At 30.7% G+C, this 22795-nt stretch overlaps 1 protein-coding gene across 1 annotated transcript in view; it reads right to left on the bottom strand.

Moving 5' to 3' along the window:
• Window positions 1-22795, bottom strand: part of Hr39 (Nuclear hormone receptor FTZ-F1 beta) — a 438812-nt gene that overhangs the window by 265997 nt on the left and 150020 nt on the right. The window contains exon 3 of the mRNA XM_075372172.1: window positions 21913-21946. The gene's annotated coding sequence lies outside the window, so the exon portion shown is untranslated. The remainder of the gene's footprint in view (window positions 1-21912; window positions 21947-22795) is intronic.

Genomic DNA, 22795 nt, shown 5'->3' with positions numbered 1-22795 from the left:
TTTCAACCGAATGTTTGCAATATTCCAAAAACATCCAACAATATGAGCAAAGTGAAGGAGTATTTGAATTATTACAAATACAATAAACGTAGGAAATCAGCTGAAGCTTAGCAATAATTAAAAACTGGTCAAGATTATTTATGTTTTGAAGACGAAACCTTTTGAAAATATTCACAATAAACAGAATTAGATATTTTGGGAAGTTTTTTCTTTATTATCAATGAGGCAAAAACTTCTTCCCGTATACGATGAAGGATTAATATCTCGCTGCTTTATAAAGAGACAATGTCTATTTCGTTTGTTCCCGATAACCGCGAAAACTACAGAATCAATCGTTACGAGATTTTATTATAGCTTTTTTTTATGACTTTTAGAATGTTTACCACAGTCAAACCTAACCAATCTCACTGTTATATGAATCATAAATAAATGAAAAAAATATATAAATAAATAACCTAGGACCACTTCTTTTTCTAAATTTAAATTCGCTAAAACAGAGATATTGTTTATACCAATCACTTCCTATGTCAATATCGACTTCTACAGATAATTAAAACGTGATTTATTAAACGTAATGTATAAGAGATCAATTTTTATTATTATCATAATATATATAAAAGCAAACTAGTTGATAATAAAATTAAAGGGAATGACGACTATTTGCATATTTAACAAAGTTCTGATAGAAGAATATTGAATTTCGATATCGATATCGACTTTGTCAGAAATGTGTTTTACTAAATTTAGTGTCATTGTTTAATCTGGCGGCGACCCGCAAGAACTCATCTTCACGCGAGCAGAGTAGCATTCTGTAAATCTTTTTATCCTGAACTAAAAAAAATCCATCAAGATAAGCCGTACACATACCTGGCATAAATTCAACTTTCAATTCGGTATTAATATTTTCATAACGTCTAGGTCGCCAAGCTCCAGATAGGAAGAACTTCTAGGGCTACTAGAATTATATGATCGTAGACAACGTGAATATACATCAGAAAGTTCTGAAAGACTTGAAGAGCAATGTAAACGCTCGGCTCAAAATCGAGTGGAATCTTCTGAGAAATATGTTAAAGCTCAAATCAGCTTCTGATTATCACTTTGAAACTGAAGATCTGAATTTGAAAGATATTCAGATATGTAACCATTACAATCCCAAATAATAGAACAATAAAATTATTCTCATTCCTGGATTTTGCTTAGCTGGGGGTCAAAGTAACTCTTCAACAAGTTCAACATCTTCCTGACTTCATTAAGAATTTGATTTTCGGAACACATCCTATATCTAAGTATTTTATTTTATTCGGTAGTTTGTGAATAGGGATAAATCGGAAAGAAACAGCCCACCCGTTATTATTAAAAACCTGTTTCCAATTTTTGAAGTTCTATATGCATATAGCGCGGAACGGAACTGAACGAAAGGACAGCAAGAGATTTACGTATCTTCCTACTAATCGCCGTGCCTGGATAAAAGTTCCTTGTTGCTGCATCATTCTTTTACCTGGCGAGTAAATATTATTTAAATATTTATTTAATATTTTATGGTTTGATAAACTGTTGCTATTTTTTTTCTGTTTGGTTATAAATTTGTTTGTTTTTCGTTAGTCATGTTTTACATTACTGTTATGTTATATTATTTATTGTTATGTTTTGTTTAATGTTTTTATGTTGCGTTTTATGATTCGTTGCGTTTCGAATTCATTTTTACCTTTCGGGTAGATATAGTTCAGTTCCTTCGTTCTTAAAAAGTCATTCAGTCTTGTTTGAGACTCGGCTAGATTGATTTGTTTGAAGTTTACGTTAGTAAGTAGTACACCGATGGGAATATCCCTTGTGGCATTCGGATCGGTGCATCCTGGCTGAGGCTTGACTGAAAGATGTCATTGCCGAGGTTCTGAAGATGACCTAAGGTAAAGCCCATAAGGTCTAGGCATGGAAGGGATGCGTGGCGACCGAAACTGCCACATGGAGGGTGTCTTCCCGACCGGATCAGTATGACCTTGGGAGACTAGCCGCGTATGAGCTTCGTTCTCCTGGCATGATTTCCTTTCAATCCGTCCTCTAAAGTCATTTTAGTGCTAGAGCCTTCCTCCTTAGCAGGGATGCACCTTTCGGGGGCCCTATTTATTGGATAATACAAAGCGCTCTCCTATCCGGAAGGAGTAGCATGTGCTGGCGGTGACGTTTAGCGCGGGCGATGCCGCTACGACGGATGGGTAGTATCTAATAACCTTTAAAACGTCTAAATTTATTAAAAGCCTTATTTGAAATCTTTTCTCTCACAAAAAAATTTAACTTTTTTCCCTTTCCATAAAATTTGTTCATTGGCGGGATATATTTCTGATTGGTTTAAAGTTCATGCTAACTATATTTTTAGTGAGATATATTTAATCTTTTCCAATCCTATATAAGTAACGTAACGGACAATCTGAGTTGCCCGTTTCAATCGATTTAGCTTTTTAAGTGACTTTACGCTTTCGATTTGGATTGCCTAAAATTTTACTTCTTATACTTTGGTAAACGTAATTTTTAATTTTTATAAATCGGTAGGATAATGAAAACTACCTTTTCTAAGGTAGTAAATTTCATTAATTGAGATTTAGTAGATCTGGCGGTTTTTAAATATTTTAAGAGAAATCTGTAATTTAAACGATACTCCACGATTTTTTGTACCTTTCTTTAATTTATTTATATCGCTATGTTGAATGTAAACCCACAGGGTTGGTGTAATAGTAAACTCGTTATCGCAGATCAGCTTACTTCGAAGTCGAGTGTTCTAAGGTTCAAATCCTAGTAAAGGCAGTTATTTTTATACGGATTTGAATACTAGTTCGTGGATATTGGCGTTCTTTATTGGTTGGATTTCAATTAACCACACGTCTTAGGAATGGTCTATCTGAGCCTGTACAAGACTACACTTATTTACATCCATATATATCATCCTGATTTATTCTCTGAAGGATATTTTGGGAAGTTTTTGGCCCTCCGGAATCACCGTAAGGTACTTATGGAGGCTAAACAAAAAACGAGAGTGTCGTTGAATGTAATGAAATTTTCTTTTCTTTTTTAGATTTGTTAGGTCAAGATGTAGTTATTTAAAGGTTATTATAGGTTACATTAATGTTCCTCCATTTTTTTTTTTTTTTTATTATAATTTGTATTTAACAGTAATTTCTTTTTAATTAATTTTTTGAATTTACCTCTTAATTACGTACATATCAACCAACCGTCACTCTCATAAATTGAGATAAGTCGTAACACAATAGATGTACTGGAAAGTATATCTAGAAACGGATATTGTGTTTTTATTTATTTACAAAAAAAAACGAGTCTGATTTGATTATTAATCTGTAGCGTTTACTGTACAGTAATTAATTATTATTTCTTTATTAACATATACGAAGTTATCTCTTACAGCCGATACAATTTCTTAAAATGATTCCCCCATTAATTCTTAAAAAATAAAACTTCGAGTAGTTTTAATACTGTAATTTTTCTGAAAATTAAAACCGAGTAATTAAAATCTACCGGAAGAAAAAAGTAATTATTTTAATAATATAAATAAACTTCCACTTACGGTTAAACAAGATCCATTACACCGATGAAGACGACACAAGATGGATGGATTCATTAATTAGAATTAAATTATATCAATTTTCAAACGGAACAGTAAAAATAAACAAAGAGGAGTTAACTATTTATAATATAATTTCAATAAATTTTATAATTTATTCATTTACTCCGTCATGTATCTTGTAAAGGTAAACAATAAAGAAATAAATATCTTCTCGTCAAAACAATCGCGGGAGTCAACGAAGGTTATAGAAAATTAACATTTATACAAAATTAACATAATAAAGGCGAAAATGCGATAACTGAACAAAGACAACAGTCGGTGAATATGTAGATAAACAAGATTTACGGAAAGTATGGATGGATAAAATTGATTTGGCATCATTGTTTACTTCAGGTAGTACTACAAGTAAATAATGCGAATAAACTGAGACAGAACATGCATATATTTAAAATAATGAAATACTAAAGAAAATGTAATAAATATAAAAGAAGGGACATTCTGTAATTGATTTACATGATAGGGCAAAGGTGTGGAAAAAAATCATAGGTGAAAATAATAAGGTAAAGATAATATCATCAATATAATTTGTATTATTATATATTTGCTCCATTGTTTGAAGCTTAATAACTTACTTCATAATAACGGTAAAAATAAGAAAAAAAGAGATCGGTCTTATTCTGTTCCACAATTACCTTTCTTTTAACTTAGCAAGTTAATTTCATTATTTTATCTTTTTCTTAACCTCTTTTATTTTTGCTGTTTAGCCTCCGGTAATTACCTTTCAGATAATACGTCAGAGGATGATTTCGAAGAGTGTAAATGAAGTATACTCATATACAGTCTCAGTTCGACCATTCCTGAGATGTGTAGTTAATTGAAACCCAACCACTAAAGAACACCGGAATCCACGATCTAGTATTCAAATCCGTGTAAAAAATAACTGACTTTACTAGGTCTTGAACGCTGGAACTCTCGACTTCCAAATCAGCTGATTTGGGAAGACGCGTTCACCACAAGACCAATCCGGTGGGTGTATTTTTTTAACCTAACAGGAACTTACACTCACGTGAAACAGGCAAAAATAATTCTAAAAAAAAATGTTCTGTTAACTATTTTCTAACAATCCCAATACGTGTTCTGGATATTTTTCGACCGATGATTTTCCCGTTACCGGCCATTTTTCAAATAATTATTATTAATAAAAGAAAAATGTTGATTTTGGTAAGACGTGAAAAAATGAGGACAGAAATGAAAAGAAACCGTTACTGAGTAACTGGTAAAATGATTTATAAATATACAAATTTGATTAAATATTTCAAATCAGAGTATGATTGATGCGTAGTAATTTTTTGAAGAAAATATTTACAAAATACGGTCGATAACAAGAAAACCGTTAATTAAAAAATTCCTAATTGGTCGAGTACGATTAGTAAAGAATAATTATTAGGCAGTTAGGCTATATTAATGACTTTTTTCACCTTGTTGTTCTATACGAATGTAAAATTTAAGGTACATTAAAAAAATCAATCAAAAGGATATATTTTTCTTCACTTTTTTAAATACAAATTTCAATAATACGAGCAATTACGGAGAAATGATTGAAAAATAAATTATATCACATCTTTTATTTTTATTTCCTTGTACGAAATAAAGGAAGTATTGTGATCGCAAAAAATTTAGGTTTTCAGATTTCATCGGAAATATCCATTTTGACCATCCATGAATCCATTTTTACGAGTTTCGGCGTGACGTCTGTACGTACGTATCTAGCAAACTCAAAAACGATTAGCCGTTGAATGTTGAAATTTCGGATTTAGAATTGTTGTAGCATCTAGCTGTGCGCCACCCCTTTTGATTGCGATTGAATGAACCAAAAGTGTCCAAAAAAGTCCCAAAATCCAAAACAAAATTGCATTTTGGACTTTTTCTTAACTGAAGTAATAGGCCCTTATTGAGAGCTTTTCATCTATATATATATATATATATATATATCATAATTGGTATTAATTTTCATTGGTTCCAGAGTTATAGCCAAATGAAATTTTAATTAATGAAATATTTGGATCTTACAAGGGGAAGGTACATCGGTTCGAATCTGACTTCATTTCCTTTTTTTAACTTTTTTTTTTTAATTTGAATATATTGATTTATTAATAATTATTAACTTCTGATTGTAAAAAATTTTTTTTTGTAAAAAAATCGGAAGTTATTAATGAAATAAAATTTTATGTACTTTTCATTTTAAAAAAAATGTGTTTATGTAATTAATCAGCGTATACGAAAGTCATGCGGTGTCTACATCAGATTTTTTAAAATGTTATCATGAAGAAAGCTTTAAAAATTATCTAAAATCAAACGCGATTATGATAAAAATCAGTAAAAATGTTGTTTTTGAAGGACTATCTCTTAAAAACTACTAAATTAAACTTTTTTTCTGCGTTTTAAATTAAAATTTTTCTTCTCTACACAATCCCTACTCCACCTCGCTAAATGGAATTATATCAATACATCCAAGTAATTGTGTTAGAAGCAGAGGCAAGATGAAAATAAGGAAAAGATCCGGAACCGGTGAGCTGACCTGCCATGCCGGACGTACTGCCGGTAGGGGGGGAAGCTCATTAGAGTCGCAAGGACACTCCCCTGGGCTGAGTAATACTTGATTGTTGAGCCAGCCCATGGGAGCAGGAGAACAAAAAAAAAAAATAAAGAAAAACTAATTGTATTTAAAAAAAAATTATACCTTTACCAAAACCCAAAAAGCAATTTTTTTTTTAAATGACCTTCAAATTAAAATTGATACCTAAAAAGTTAAAAAAAAATCTTAATTTGATAAAACTGCTCTTAAATACCGAGAGGGCAAAAGTTTTTTTTAATTCGTAATAATATCAATTGTAAGAGATGTACAGTGTTGATTTTCAAGCAAGAATCAAAAAGCATAAAGGACAGTTTTAAATGTAAATCTGTAGTAAAAATTTGGAGTGCGTTCCGTACAGCGTTTAATTGTAATCCTTCGAGAGACAATAACATTCGTCGATGACATAAACGGTTTGAAACAAACGAATGTATGTGAAAAGGGAAATTTACGGGATGAGCGAGGGTATCTGAAGAAAATATTGAACGTATCAGTGAGTCTTTCCTACTACTGTAAAAAAATCTAGGAAGCCCGACTGGATGCCGGTGATGACAGTGTGGAATGCTTTAAAGACTACCGGCTACGTTATCCTGTTTAGTGATTAATCGACATTTCACCTGAGAGGAAAAGTTAACACATATAACTTCCATATTTGGGGGCCAGGAATCCCCGTGAACTCTTACAACCCGAAAAGAAATCCCCAAAATTAAATATTTTCTCTGCCATATTCCGACGGAAAGTTTCTTTTTCGCTGAAGCAAGAATAACAGGAGTTGCTTATTTGGATATGCTGCATACGGCTCTTTCCTCGATTGTAAGATGGACCCGAGAGAATATTATTTGGCGACAAGATGGCGTGCCTTCATTGTCATAATTTTATTCGGGATCGATTGAACGAATTTTCTCCGACCGCTGATCGGTCGGCACGGACCCAATGACAGAGCTAGTTTGCGGCGACCTCCGAGAAAACACGATCTGACATAATGTGATTTTTTCTTTGCAGTTTTACAAGGTATCTTTTACATGTGCCTCCGCTGTTTACCGATTACCCGATTTTGAGGAACAGGATTGAAGCAACAGTCGTTTCCATTACTCGAAAAAATTTGGTTAAAGTACGGGACGAATTCTATCGGTTGGATGAGTGTCGAGTGAAGAAAAGTGTTCGCATTGAACACTTGTAAGGATAAACTATAAGAGTTATTCTTTCATTTTATTTGTGATTCGTTACTGTTAAGTCAAAGTTAAGAAATATTAAAGAGATTTAAACACCGACATTCTCTTTTTTGCGATCTGCAAATTTATTAACACCAAACTTTCTATCATCTTTTAACAAAGTTAGGAATCTTTGAAATATATTACCGGAAAAAACTGGCGGAAAGTACTCTACTTTTAAGCATAATTTCCCTAACTCCTTCATATTTTCTTTAAATAAATTTGAATTCCTAATAATAACCAGGAATTAACAATTATTAATATACTATTTTCCAATTTATTATTTTTATATTATATGATTCGTACGATATAACTCTATAAATAAAATTATTAATATTGTCACATATTTTAAAAGAAAAAAACCACTGAGAACTACATATTTCTCCGATATAAAAAAAATGTTCCAACATTTTCAGGAATCCAATAAATTTAATTTCATTTAAAATTATAATTTTACAAATTCAACAGAAGCATAACAAGAAAAATATTACGGCGCAAAAACATTCAGTACGAAAAATATACGAAGAGTGGCGTTTTTTGCTTCATATACTTCCTACAATTACAGTTTAAATAAAAATTTATTTCAATAAGTTATGCGTAACTTCACTACACACACAAAATTGAAGATAAAATATTATTTCTTGGAAAGCCAAACCTTTACGTCAAATTATATTTGGAAGTAAACTACCCAGAATCTTAACAGCCGAAAACAACATATGTTTTTAAAAATAAATTACGAATGATGCGTTAAAATAAGTTTTCGTAAAGAATAACCGAAACAGAATTAAAATATTCAGTATAATACAGAAGAATAAGCAGAACGGAACTAACGATAACTGTTAAGAGAAAAGAACAGAAGGTCAGACGACGAAGAAAAAGTACAGACATAAAAAGAAATGAACGGAGGTTGGCATGCGACTCAGCTGAACCTCTACATCGCCGCTGTCGTTGGAATACTCACGGCGCGCAACCGCCGGCCGCACCGACGATGAGTATAGCCGGCCGCGCTTGCCGTCTTTCCATTCCTGGAAACAGAATTTACACCGACAGCCGTGCAGAGGCAAGCTGTAGTCGTCTAACAAATGCCAACCGATGTAAAAAGGGAAGTCGCCTCATTCCCACCGCGTTTATACGTAGAATGTCAAATGGTTGATAAAAAAAAAAAGGAAAAAATATTCAGGATGAAAGAAGACACTCGAAACTAATGTAGATTTAAATGGTAAAATCGAAAAATAATGACAAAACTACGAAAAATAAATAACTCCCTCCTCCTCAATGTTGCAGTGCAGACGATGTACAAATAATTTAGCAATGAAGAGTTGCACTGATTTGTCGTTTTATAAAGAATGTTTTAAATTTTTTTTTACACCTGCGGTATAGTAAAGCTATTGTTACAAATCGAGAGTTAAAACCGTATGGAAATATATATATATATATATATATATATATATATACCTTTAGCTAAAATTTTAAAATTAACTTTCTTGAACATCGTATGAAAGTATTTTGAATATCAGAATGCCTTCAGGCATTACTACATTACCTAATACTCCTATTTGTAGTAGTAAATCATTCGAGTACAACCAAATACAGTAATGTTGATTATAAAGATTTTCCAATATAATCTGAAGAAAACGTATTACAAGACAATGGGAGAATTTCATCAAACAAAAAAAAAAAAGTAATTTTTGTTTGTATTTAATTTCTGTGAACTTTATTCATATCATTTTACTCTGAAACAAATTCTCGACAATTTTTCTTGAAAACATATATGTGTTTACTATACATTTAACAAAGTTATTATACGACAAATATAAAATAGTATTTTTGTTCCCCGATCATTTATCTTTTCAGATTTACAAAAAAACTACTATAAATACAGTTTTTGAACCTATTTTTTTAAATCTTCAGGTCAGATATCATAAAATGCCACCACCCCTCAATTTGTGACTCAATAATTACAACCCGGCTTAATTTGCAGAAATCAGGGCGAAATCTTTCGCCAGTTGACACTCTCTTACAAAGCGCTTCCGATCTTATATGAACTTTCTTCGTTATTTTCATCTCCTGTATATAATCGTAGAGGTCGAATTAAGAATCCTCTTATTTTTTTCGCACAAAAAAAAAAACAAAAAGAAAAAAATAAATACTTTTTTTTTGTAAATATCGTAGAACTTTAATTATTCACCCCAATCGTTAAAGGCTGTATCAATCAATGATGAATTCGAGCATTTAAACATTAATATACATACATATATTTAAGTGACAAGCATGTTATATCTTTTAAAAAAATCCGTAGTTTATAAACTTATGTTTACCTAATAATTAACTTCAGAAACGTCTACGTTACGTTATTAAATATTTTAACAATATATTTATTTAAAAGCGCCAAGAATAGGCACGATTTTGAAACGATTAGGGGTAGTAGCACTTGCTACGAAATCGCACGTATTTTATACAATACCGCTGATATTTATCGCTCATCTGGGACGTCACAACATAGCAGTAGTTTACAACATTTTTTTGGGGTGGAGTGCGATTTTGTAAATGTTGTTGTTATATTTAACTCGTTAACAAAGATGCCTAAGAAAAATATGACCTTAATTAGGCGAAATGTTGAGATACTGAGGGTGACCTTGCTCTACAGCCTCACCCCCTTGACCTTTTAAATTGAAAATGTAATTGCATCAATGCCCCATATAAAGAACTAATGTAGATTAAAGTAATTTAGATGCCAGCACCGAACATTACGTACATTATTAACATACGGAAAATTTCGATCCGTTTTTTTTTGGTACCTTGGTTGTCAAAACGACAAGATCCGGTGAAAACCGCATATGCCCGAACTGGAGCGATTACAGTATTAGCCCTTCTAGAGCTATAGCGCTTTCTATCCGGCTAATTAAAAATTATGTTATTAAAAAGTCTCCAGAAAACGTAATAAAAAAGATTTCCGTTTTTCTTTCATTTATCTTTACCAAGGATATCTCTACCGATAGTACTTTTATTTTTCTACCTTTACCAAATTCTACAGAGTTAAAATTTCATAATAATTTTTATAATTAGTAATCTTAACGAAAAATGTGAATAAAAAAATTTCAATAACAAAAAACTAAAGAATCGATAAAAAATAATTAAATGTAATTTACCGTTTATTTCTTGTAAACCCGGTGATATGAAAAAAAAACGTTTTTAATTTTTAACTGTTGATTAAACAAACTCGTATATTCGAATTTATTATTACAAAATATTGCATTATTATAAAGTTAAATTAAATATAATAATTTGCTTACGGTAACGAAACAAAACGAGTTTAAACCGTAATTCTAAGAATTTTTCACACGCTATATTAATTCATTTCTCATCTTTATTTACAAAAATGGATAACTGTAATTTGTTGTATGTTTGTAATAAATAATAAATTTATAAAATACAGTTTGATAAAATTATACTGTACGCCATGTTAAAATCAAAAATTTTCCAACTAATTTTATTATATTTCTCTAAGGTGCCGTAAAGAGATCGTTGTAGGCGACATAACATAAGACAATACCTAAAGAATGGAATAACAATTTTAAGAAAAATAAGCATTTCATGCTGTGATTATCAGAGAAAGTAAGGAGTAAAGTTGTTTCCAAATGCTTTCTTCACTGTATATATTATATTAATCCATATCAGCATATCATATTCACTGATAAGCAACTGATATTCAGCTCTAAAAGTAATACCTTCATTTTGTTTACACAGGGAATGACTGTATAATTAACTCAAATTACTTTTAGAGAAAGAGTATCAAACTGAACGGCCACTGAAAAAGAAAAAAAAAGAATAAAAATGTGTTGTCGCCTATATTTTTATAAAACACAGAATGCCTTAAATAATTTTATTTTGGTTTGTGCTGTTTAAAAGGTACGAAACTTAGATAACAGAATATTAAAAAAGAAGAATCCATTAACAATCGTTACTACACGCACGGGCTTTTATCCCTATTTTTATAAATTTCACGATGTTTCCGCCGTTATTTTCGCGATGGTACTTATTAAATATAAATAAAAATGATATCTCCTCAGATAAATCGATGAAATTTTTTTCAGAGCTATGAAAAGCTTTATAATAAAAACATACATCAGTCTGTAAAATAAAAAATCATATTTTACCAAATCTTTAAAATGTTTTTTATTCAGATTCTAGGTTTTTTTTTTAAAAATACAACCGAAGGCACACGATTTTTAAAAATAAAAATAAAACCGGTTGGTCTACTTAAATTTCCAACAGATCAATTTTAACGTAATATTTTATTCAAATTGTAAAAAAAATAATAGAATTACAATTTTAATAAAACAATTTTAACAAGCATTCTATACTAGCAACACCATTACAGAGATTCATATCCTAATGGTACCATTAATCGTTTAATCGCATTTGTCATCCTTTATTTAAAATATAGTCCCAAAGCATAACACGAAAACTACACGACCATTATAACATACATTCGGAGATAAAATAACTTAGTATATATTTTACCTTATCGCATTACATGTTGGAAATACATGTCATGATTTAGGTTTACGCAGTAAGTTCATATCGGTTCGACTTCGAGCCGGTGTGGGAGAGCTACCAGGCGTGCTCTCTCAGCCGGCAATACTATGAAGTCCCGTTCGGCGCCGGGTTTTAGCGGAATAAAATACAATTAGAGAGCTGATGTACTATCTAAAAAAAGCAGTAATAAAAGTAGTATTAACTTGATTACAGAGTTTTTAAATGAGTAACGCTTTTAAATTCGGTGTAAACGAAAAGTCTGGCGAAGAGTAAATTAAATCGAAAAAAAAACATTCCTACATATTTCTGATTGGATTTACTTTGTGTATAATTAAAAACGATTACCTTTTATAAACGAGCTTGGACTTCACAGAAGCCACCTACGTGCGATGTATTTTTTCCTTTGCTGATATTCGTCGTCACAAAATGTGATTAATTCCTAGGGATTATAAAACATAACAGTGTAGAATGGAAGTTCCAAGACTTTTGACCTATCTTTCTGGGGATGTAACGATCCCGACAAGGTTAATTAGATACTAGGATATCAGATAAGAATACTATTGGAAATTAATAATTTATAGATAAAAAATACCTTGGAGACTTTTACCTGTTTCCCTATAATAAAGCAATAATGACTTAGGATTACCGATTACTTTTAAATGGATTTTAGGCCGATTTATCTTTGGGTTCCGTTTCTATTACTGGCAGTATATATAGATTTGAAATTAGAAATAATAAGGAAACCAGAAAACATCGTAATGTAATAGGACTTCAGCTTGCTAACAGGCAATCTAAACCAAAGTACTTTCTTCTAGCTGCAAAAAAAAAAACTGGGAAAAAGTTATTGAATAGTTCCTGCAAACAACATTTAAAAGTGGAGGTTCCTTAAACAATAAGATTTAAAATTGTCTTTACCTTACGACCTTACATATTTTCTTACCTTCAAAAATTGTTATAGGAAAAAACACATAATTCAACCTTTCCTAAAGTACTTTATCCTTAAATTTATTTAATCATCCTTATTAAGTATAACAGGTACATTTACAAACACCTAGGAAGAAATGAATTTTTTAATGCACGATAAATGCCACACCTAAACCGGACTTGAACCTTATAGATAAGAACCTACCATTCCGTCAATGAGATCGGCTAGAATTATGATATCTTGCTGACTCCGCAACGTTTTAACTAGTTTTTTTTTTAACCTCCGGGACTTCAGAGGATATCCTGGAGGTTAGGTATTGCTTCAGAGGATGAGATGAATGACAAATCTTGTAGCGTGTGAAAATGTCATGCTTTACCGGGATTCGAACCCGAGATCTACGGATGAAAGGCCCAGAAACTACCACTCGCGCCATGGAGGCCGGCATGTTTTAACTACTAATTAAAAACACCTGAAACAACAATTATAGACAATTAGAATGAAAAATGATTTAAAATGAAAAAAATAACTCTTTGATAAAGATTAAAAGCTGTTCCACCCTAAAAACTCCTCATTTAAAAAAATACATTAAAACAAATTTAAAATCGATAGAAGGCTAATAAGAAAAAAATTTTAAACTTTTGAATTTTAGGGGTCTTTTTATTCAAATTCTTATCAAAAAACTGTTCAGTCGTATTTCTTCTACCTGTATTATCAGTATAATCTATCTATTTATCTGATAAAGAGATACCGTAAAAATACGGTATCTGTAGCTGTGTGTAATAAAAGACTTCCCTCATTTTGTACCGAGTTTAACATATTAAGCTCTTCAACGAAACTAAATCACTAGTAAAAATTAAATTAAAGTACCAAACGGAATAGTCTATTATAAAAGGTTTGGCCAGTGCCAAAAATAATCTTTCTATAATACTAGTATTGTAAGCACTATTTCCAGGGACACCGGACGTAACTGATAACTGTGGAGGGGAAACTTCCACTACGCCTCCTTGATTTTTCAATTCTCATGCTTTTTTTTAAATACAATAAACCTACAACAAAGTTAATATGTATAAAATAATATGTGCGAATAGAAATACTCCCAGACAGCGACTGTGAGTGAATGCTAACAGTTGATGGTCTTTCCAACAGTAGTCCATTTTGAAACGGGAAATTTTGTAAAAACTCGTTATATATATATTTTTTTTAATAACAAGGAATCTTACTCTAAAATTTCATAAAAATTGGAATGCACGTTTGGCCCGTAACAGATTCACAAATATAAACAGACAAAATACAGAAGATGGTAATAAAACTGACCGAATCTCGTATAGCTCAATATAAAAAAAAAAATTACAACTTCGCACATGCTATACACCAGTTCACAAGTAATGTGAGATATGTAAAATTATAGGTGAAAAGATGCCTAAACCCTAGTTAGGAATCGAACCCGGGAATCAATTCCCACAATACGCCAGCTACTACATCGTAATATCATAACTAATTTAAACTTTTCTACAAAAAATTAGAAAAACGGAAACCGATATTAAAAACAGAATTTATTACCCAAAATTCGAAAACTCGAGAAATCGGGGATGATTAATTTTCAACTGGTAGCAATAGTTTCCCCGTTTGCGCACACATCTTAGAAAATAGAATACACATTATATTATCCATTAGGATATTCTCAACCGATGGTGACTTCCATTCGGTAGATGTTCTTTTTATTTTACTAAAACATAACATAGCTGCAGCTTTAAAATTTAGAAGGATTCTCCCTTTTGATAGAATAGATTGACAGATCAGGTGGGAGTTCAAATTGTAAAGTGGGGATTCTTTCGTCGATTTCAGTTTCTTCATGACATCAACTTTCAATTAAAATTGCAACAGCAAATCAATAAAATGAAAAATATCTTATTATGGGAAATTAAACAAGATTTTTTTCAATTCCTAATAAAAATTGTTAAAAACAAAGTTACTTCTTTTACTTATATTTTTCTTAGGCTTTAATATTTTATTCAATATTTAAATAGCACTGAGGTATTTACTCGTAATACAAAGGGGGGAATTATTAGGAATAACTAATTATCTAACACGGATCTTTGATACCCAGTGACATTAATTCGTTTATTTTCCTCCTAAAACGAAAAAAAACACTTTGGCGACCCTCTGGAGTTACTCCTGAAATATTCTGAACATTAGAATCTTTATTTCTATTATTACGACGACAGATATGTTTCATACTACTTTAAAGAAGAAAAAGACAACGGAGTGATTAGTGTCTCGGCTTATCATTCGGAGGTTCTGGGTTCGAATCCCGGTCAGGCATGGCATTTTTCATACGCTACAAGAATTACATTTCATATTCCAACGCACAATGCCATACTTTCCGGGAAACACAGCCGAAACTAACTGATCTAGAGATTAGCAGGCGAATCACTACAACAGGTTGCCCAGTCAGTTTTATAATAGAATAGAAACTTTTGAGTTAGAAACTTAATGAGAAACTTTTCTGTTTTTATTTTTTTTAAATCCGGTTTTATAAACGCTAAGCGGCCATTTTATAATACTAATAATAATGAAGCTAGTAATATTAATGATTATATTAAGCTATGGATAATTAATTGTGAGATTTCAAATATTCATGCCTACAACCTAAATTACTCGTACCTCGGATAGAAGAGAAAATTTTACATGGAAATCAATACGTGGTGAATAACGCTAGTAAATGTTTAAGCTGGCCTCAACAAATGATTAGATATTACTACAGCTCAAATATATTTTTTCGTATCTATAATATATATATATATGTTTTACTAAAAACACGTAAATAAGTTTAATTATCCCTTACCATATTATTTGTCACAGAAATTTCCTACATGCTTTCGCCGTATCGATGTATCAGCATCATCAGAGAATGAAAGTATCCAAAATTATGTTTCGTCAGTTTTATATACAAAAAAAAACATTAAAATCACATCACAATATTACATATTAATTTATATATTTACAAGAAGCACGGAAGAAAACTGCCGTGTTATCCGATCTAAGTCTAGGCCTGACGAAATGTAATTATTGATATTTTCATTCCCTGATGATGCTGTTATATTGATGGCAGCGAAACATGTAGGAAATTCATATGACAAATGTATGGTAAGAGATAATTCAAATTATATTTGTGTTAGTAAAAAAAAAATATACATAAATCATACGATAAAAAATGTACATTATATACCAATAATCTTCAGCATTACCTTTTCCTGAGCACGGGTTTTGCATGATTCAGGAAATTAAATTGTATTACGTCTGATTTTTTTAAATATGATACATCTAATTAATAATGCTTTATTTTATTGATATTTTGAAACTGTAAATGTAATAATGAATAAATAAAAAATTATAAATATATGCTGAAAATATAAGAACAGATTACATAATTTAAAACTAGAATTATCAAACACACTATACTTTTTAAGGTCTACATAGGCTAAAGATTTTTGTAAACTTTTAGCTTATTAATACGAGCGCAATTTACATAATGAAAATAATAAACGTTTCATATAGTCCACGTTACGTAAAAATAATCGAAAAACGTATACAATATTAAAACTAACTATAATTGCACAAATTCTTTACTGATAAAATTTTACATAAATATGAACGGCAAATTTATATAATATTAACAAGTTACATGAATTAAAATAAAAAAAGGAAAACTATACTTAATTTATAAATGCATAACAAATTCCCGTTTCTAAAACCGTGTACAGTACAGAACATATTTATAAGAGAATGAATAATTATAATTATCGTAAAGAACGGAAAAATAATAATAAAAATAAAATAACTAAAAAAAAGAAAGAAAAAAATCATGTGAGAATTTTTCTTAGAACCACCTACTTTGACAAAAACATAATCTATCTAGCTGGAAGAGCAAAGAACAGCGAACAAAAACACCATTCAGTCAGTGCAACAGCAGAAGAGGTGACAAGAGAACGATGAAGAGGGGGTGACCTTGAATCCACGTGACTGCGGCCATTCCGGGGCCTTGACCTTCCCGGCACCTGCTGCGTCAGTCGTACCAACCCTCAAGCTCCCACCCAGGAAGCAATTGCCCTTCTCATTATCATCACCCCTTAATTGATGTAAACAATGGATAATTAATTTCCATCTGAACCAGAAACCCTTACCACGAAATATAATTTAAAACTTAATCCTACGTAATACGAATAAAAATTCTAACTGTATAATATTTAAAAAAAAAAAAACAAACATAACAGAATTTTTAAACTTTCTAAGTTAATAAAAACAATTTCCACCATTTTTTTATTTAGTAAAACAGTTCGAATCTAATAACGGTATTTTACTTACTTCTAAAAATATGTAGAAAGTTTTACTAAGAGGTCAATGAAATATATATCTACATACACAAAGCTACTTAAACCTAATTTCTTTACGGTAAAATTATACTAAAATTTACAATTTTTTCTAGCGCTTTTAAATTCTTATGATTAAGCATCCCATAATTTATTAAAGGGAGAGCCATTTCTTTTAATATTGGATAAAGAAAGTATAATTCGACAGATAATTCGGAAATTTTTTTACAAAAATATGTTTCTATATTTTTATTTTATTTATCGGTGTGTTTTATATTTTTTTGAAAATTATATCTTGAATAAAAACCCCTTCGAGTGAAACCGTGGGGGTTACAATATCTATCGCAGTCTTTCTTATAATTGTAATGCACATAAATTATCCGAGGTACAATAACCATCAGTTAGAATTGCTTTCTCTGAGAGTGGCGATATCGACTAGACAGGCCAGGTGCTACTGGTGAACAGAGTACGATCCGCTTATACGGCTTCATATGATTCATATTTCGGTAGGCTACCTAAATTCACTTGCAAGAGTATATTTGGCTCAGCAAAGAATGTAATGGCTAAATAAAAAAAAGTTGGCTAGCCATTTTCCGGAATGAATTGTGACTCAAGTAAGTCCGCCTATAAATATTGTGACTATAATAGTTAACATTCAACATATATAAATTGAAAAAAAAATAAATTTATTGAATTTATCCTTTAAAATTAAGTATTTTATAAAACTCAGAGGTCTTTACGAAGATAGATTGCCAAACCCTGCATTTATTTAATCTCTATTATGCTAGTACCATTTTATAGATAAAAATGATTATAAAAAGATATTCCTTCTCCCAGTTACTTTTAAAGGATATATTTAAATAAATTACTATTTTCCAGTTTTTAAACTTACTACGTTTGATAAGTTTCATTTAAATTAAATAATTATGCAAAATTAATGCGTGTTACAACTATTAAAATACTGAAAAAATTCTCTTACATATTAAAATGAAAACGACTTTAAAAATTAATTCATTCAATAAGATTTATTTATTGGTGGAATACAGAAGTCAATTTGTTTCAGTATACCGTTTAAATAAGGTTGAAAAGATGCGTTATTTGATAATGTCTATTACATTTTGTTTTTTTATTAATCAGTTCAGTTTTCAATTCCATATTTTATAAATTTGGGTAAATAATTAGAAAATCAATTTAGCAAATAAAACTGTAAAAAAAACTTTTCAGATGTAAAATGCAGATTAATATTAATATTTAGCTCACTTTTTTGAACCTAGAGCCGGATATTTTCAGAATATAAATTTTAAAAACAATAGATTTCAGGAAGTAAGAAGAACGTCGCTTACAAAATCTAGATTAAATAAAATAGTCGGAATTTTACAAGGTTATGGCTACGCCCAAGTTGTTCTATGAAAGTTAATCCTCAGTCCTTAAATGAAGATAAATAAAGGGACAAGCAAGCAGCCGAAATGAGATTCCATTCTTTTTTTTTTAATATTTGTACACTGAATACGTGTGTTCCATAAGTCTCATTTACTGTACTGATTATAAATGATCCACCATGAGTCAAGTCACTCCCGAAAACGACATAGCCGTTCTCAAAACTAACACTCATCCACGCCAAGTTTACAAACGAAAATAAAGAGTGAAAGGGTCTCCGGTTACCTTTTTCACCAGGCCAAATAATAAAGTCGCATAACGGTATCCCAAGCCTACCCAAATGCAGGTGATATTAGCCTTAAAAATGACACCTTGAAACTGTTCAACATGGAGACAGGTTGTAAAATTAATCACAGTCATAAAAAAATACATTTATTGAGAAACATTTATTATACTGAATTAAGGAAATGAAAAAACGAGATGATGCAAGTAAGGATTTAAACGTATATTTTTTATTCATGGGTTTATAATTATATCAAAAGAACATCGCAAACTACATTTGAATGAATATATAACAACAAACTTTCGAAGCAATTATATTTTATTTTTTGATAACGAAAAAGTATAGAAAAACCACGAAACCGTTGGTGATGTTAGTTGAGGATGGAACAAGCGAATCGCCTAATTTATGAAGGACGACTAGTTCGTAACTAAACAAAAAATGAAAAAACCGCTATCGATTAATTAAACTAGTAAAATATAACAATATCGGCACAAATTAGATCCTATATATTGATGACTCGGTTGAAAAATATCATAAAAACACCTAAAATTACAGTATTTTTCGGAGAAAATCCCATTAACGAACCTTTTACCTCTATAATATCGTTGAAAATTATTTCCATCTTAATAACAAACACTTCATTTCGAAAAAGTAAAATTTTTGAAGACAACATAGTTGTTTTTGAAGAAAAAATTACATAGATTAAATATCTTTCTTATCCAGAATAGCTCATTTAGGGAAAAATACTTAATAGTTAGCATGTATGAAACCACTCTGGATCATAATGACCACAAAGGATCACCTCCAAGTCAAACAATCCCGTCAATCCGATTCTTGGTAAGCGAAAAAGCGATAAAAATGTAGGCGACCATCTGAAGGATGGTCGCTTACATTTTTTTAAATTTTAGTGCTGTTCCAAAATGGTGCCCTTTGAGATGTTTTTTAAAGTCGGGAACAGGAAAAAATCGCAAGAACTCAAGTCGGTGAGTAAAGTGTGGTTGAGGAACTACAGGAATGTTTTTCTTTGCCAAAAACTCATTAATTGAGTGCAATATGACAAGGTGCATTGTCATGATGCAGCATGGCTGGTCTCACGCAGGCAACTCTTTTCCGCAGTCTTTCAAGAAATTCTCGATAAACATATTGATTTACAGTCTTTCCTGTAGGCACTAACTCCTTATGGACAATGCCATTAGTATCGAAGAAACAAATTAGCATGGATTTGATTTTTGATTTGTAATTTTTGCTTTTTTTTGATACGTGGTGAGTTTGAAGTGTGCCACTCCTTGCTCTGGTGTTTTGTTTAATTTTCTAAAAAAAATTATTTTTTTTTAGAAAATTAGGATCAGATTCAATTCACCCTAGAAGATCGCGGCAAATTCCACCCTGCTGTTTTTCTGTTCAACAGTGAGGTATTTTAGGACCGATTTTGAACAAACTATTTTCATGTCCAATTTGTTTGTCAAAATTTGATTGACTGTAGTACGGCTCAAATTCAATTGTTCTGCAATCATTCTGACAGTTAATCGCCGGTCGTACCGTATCAAGTGTCTGATTCGCTCAACAATGTCGTCACCTTTTGACGTTAACGGTCTTCCAGAGCGTGGATCGTCCGCAACTGATTCCCGGCCATTTGAAAATGCTTTAAACCACCTAAAAAGTTGGGCTCATGAAAGAGCGTCATCTCCATACGCCCTTTTCAATTTTGAAAAAGTTTCAGTAGCATTCTAACCGAAATTAACACAAAACTTCATTGCACAACGTTGCTCATAATTAGTATCACTCATTTGTGTAATGCACAACAAACACTCTTTTCACGAAAGATTTGTTTACATCTCACGTGACAACAATAGACTAAAAATATTAATACCTAATATAAATCAGTTGTTCATATAACCATACGTTTACTAGTAACTTTACAGTGTTGCCACTTTGGCTGCCAAAAAAAAAGAAAAACTAGTGTCATTACTTTATTTACAGACCTCGTATGTAAATGGAATAATAATATTATACGTGTTCTTCAATACATTCACATAATTTACTAAAAATCTACTATTTTTTTGTGTGATTTCATATATATATATACTAGCCGGTTGACCGTCTAGCCAGAGCTGGACCCCGGGGCTCAGTCTGACCCAGAGCCGCAGATCTCCCGTCTAGCCGGAGGGCTTTGCCCCCTAGACCTCCGTATTGTTCGTTACTCTCATTCTGTAAGAATAATAATGATAAATAACAATTAAGGTATTTAGATTTTAGAGAAACCTGTAAAAGAAACTAAATGACAAAAACAGAATAGTAGTAACTAAGGAAACTATATTACACGAATCATTCTGACAAGGAAAACACACAACCTATTTCAGATGCCATGTTGACAAAAACATAATAATGAATTAAATGAATTAATTTTTTTTTCTTTAATGGATATCGTTAATAGAAAACTTCACCCCCAAGGGGGCTACACCTCGATTTATGGCTTAAAACCTTCCCTGGGATAAAATGAATGTATCCTGCAAATTTGAAAGCAATCGGTGAGTTGATTCTTGCGTGATGCTACTACAAACAAATAAATAGACAAACTTTTGGCTTTATATAAGTATATAAGTTATTTTTTTAACATCTTACGACTGCGATAAAATGTTTATCTGTAAAACAAAATTCGATGAAAAAACATAATCGCAAATTTTTTTTTTTTAGCCAAAATAGAAATCAGGTCAACAGCAGCATATGGTTAAACTATAGTTTTTAAAATGATGTAAAAAAAATGATTGTGTTTATAAATTCTAAAAAGATAAGATAAAATTATTAATTAAATTACCACAATGGATTTACCCTAATCATTTTTTTTAAAACAAAATAAATTAAACTAAATTTTAAATTTAATTTATACAAAACAGTATAAATAATTAGCTACTTTCATTAAATTAATTAAAATTGTGAAATTACATTAATACGAGTATATATTTATTTTTAGAAATTATAGGAAAAAAGTTTTGTAACTTACCAAAACAGTAAAATGATGACAAAATGGAGTTAGTCTGTTGGACAAAAAAAACCAAACATCATGTTAGACAAAAAGCATGAAAAAGTAGAACAGAAATAAATACAGATATATCGTAAAAAAAATTCTATCAGAAAAATAAGTAACGAGATCTATACAAATAATGCAACATAAAATCAGATAAAATTAAATAAAAAATATTGGATTAATATCAGATAACGGCAATAAAGCGTAACATCGGAGATAATTAACCTGGTGGCGTACAATCTACTCATGAAATCAATAGCCAATTAAAATTAAAATAGAAATTTTTAAAAAATGTAAAAACACAGAGTATTAACCTATTAATTACCAGGTAGAAAGAACAACTGGACTGAACAAATGGCGGGGAGACCTTCGAACTTTCACATTTTTAAAATTAGTTCATCTTAAAATACATCTATGAATTTTACAGTTAAGAAAATTTGACAGGGTATGAAATATATAAAATTATCTTTAGTTGTGACAACAATTTTCTTTGTCACCGATAAAATCCTCTTTCAACCGTAAAATGTATCATCTATTTCGCCTAAAAATTACAAAAAAATTAATATTAACGAAGAAACAAAATTATAATTAACGATTAAAGGCTTATTTCTCCAGATATAAAAATAGGAAGTAGGACATTAAAATGCAGAAACCAAAATATTTATAGAATTTTATAGTTACAGCGTTAAAATGAAGTGTCATAACCTTAGAAAAACAAAAAAATAAGATAAATTACTAACTTTTAAAGCTATTTGTGTTCACACTAAAAATTTTGGAAAAAATAAATTTACACAACTTTCACTATATACAGATATAGTAAAAAAATATATATATTTGTACCGCCTGTCCGTCGGAGAGA

The sequence above is a fragment of the Lycorma delicatula genome, chromosome 7 (assembly GCF_047948215.1).
Source record: "Lycorma delicatula isolate Av1 chromosome 7, ASM4794821v1, whole genome shotgun sequence".
Classification (NCBI taxonomy): Eukaryota; Metazoa; Arthropoda; class Insecta; order Hemiptera; family Fulgoridae; genus Lycorma; species Lycorma delicatula.
The sequence above is the reverse complement of the archived record's forward strand: the minus strand, read 5'-3'. Positions and strand labels throughout refer to the sequence as shown.